Here is a 1346-nt window from a genome sequence, read left to right on the forward strand (position 1 = left end):
AATTTAACTTTAGAATAATACACGTGGAAGATTGGCCTTATAATAACAGGAAGCGTATGTAGCACAGAGACTGTGAACACTACAATACGCTTTAATTTATCAAGAGGATTAAAACCTCTGGCCTGGAAGGCAAACAGCAACTGCGTAACTTCTAAGGTAAGCGGCCTGCGTTGACTCACTGCTTCCTCTCCTTCGCTTGGCAAAAAGGCCACACTTAAATACTTGGCGTTGGCCAGACAAACTTTGCATAAAATCCTTAACGCTTATAATTCGGCCGGAAGTAGAAAATAAGAAGTGATAGTAAAGATTTAAAATAAAATAAACGTTAGTAAAACTTAAGATCCTTACATACTTCCCGCCAGAGTTAATTAGTTTGAAACTGAGGTCTAAAACGACCTTGTTGAAAACTTTTAGCTCTAGAATCTAACGCGAGGCCAATCTTTTACAAACATAACTTCGCCAGAAACTAGAAATTTAAAAGAAAGAAATTTGTTACAAAAGCAGCTCCCAGGATATACAACAAAATTTTTTTTTTCATCTGTACTGCATCTACACAGGAGCTTTTATTCAGTTCTGGTTCCTTCCAGAGATCTGGAAGGAAAACTAGTTTAATGAAATGTTACACAATGACATGGCAAGTAACATATACAATTATACTGCTCTTAACATTCTTATTTCATTCATGACTATTTTAATTATCTCTCCCCGTGCTCTCTGACATGTGTTGTAAAAGAACACCAAACACGAATGTGTTTCTGTCTACGTGTGCCACACTTCCTCCTACAATCAAAACACTAACGTGTTAAAATTCAACATAACGAGACCTCTTAACACACCCTAATTTCAACTCTAAACTCTGAGGTACTATTCTAAAAGTGGCTAACTCTAAAGTGTAGCGTCAGAGAGCCTAACTCCATCATTCAACCTTTAACACATATTCGCCATGATTTAGTCTTTACAGTCACACGAATAACAAATTTTTAACATTACTTTCACTTTTACCATATCACGGTATTTCTTAACATTTAAAATAACAGAACATATCAACATGCCGTTAATTTTACAGATTTGAAAACATACATTAGTAGTACATTGTTAACTTCTATTCTTTTCAAAGCAAGTGCCAATTCTTTCTACATTGAAATAATACATTTCAAAAAGTCTTTCAGACTAAAACTTCTCTCTTGCTAGAATGTTTTAAATAAAATTTATACAATAACTTTTTACAATATTTAAGTTTTTACACAACGCTATTATACATCAACTTTAGTTTTACGCACGAGTAATTGAAAAACATAATACGAAAATCGGTCACAACTCATTTCTCGCCCTTTTGGCGATAAAGG

This window comes from Stegodyphus dumicola, chromosome 8, assembly GCF_044657685.1.
Source record: "Stegodyphus dumicola isolate Sdum_Otavi_A_Nest chromosome 8, ASM4465768v1".
NCBI lineage: Eukaryota > Metazoa > Arthropoda > Arachnida > Araneae > Eresidae > Stegodyphus > Stegodyphus dumicola.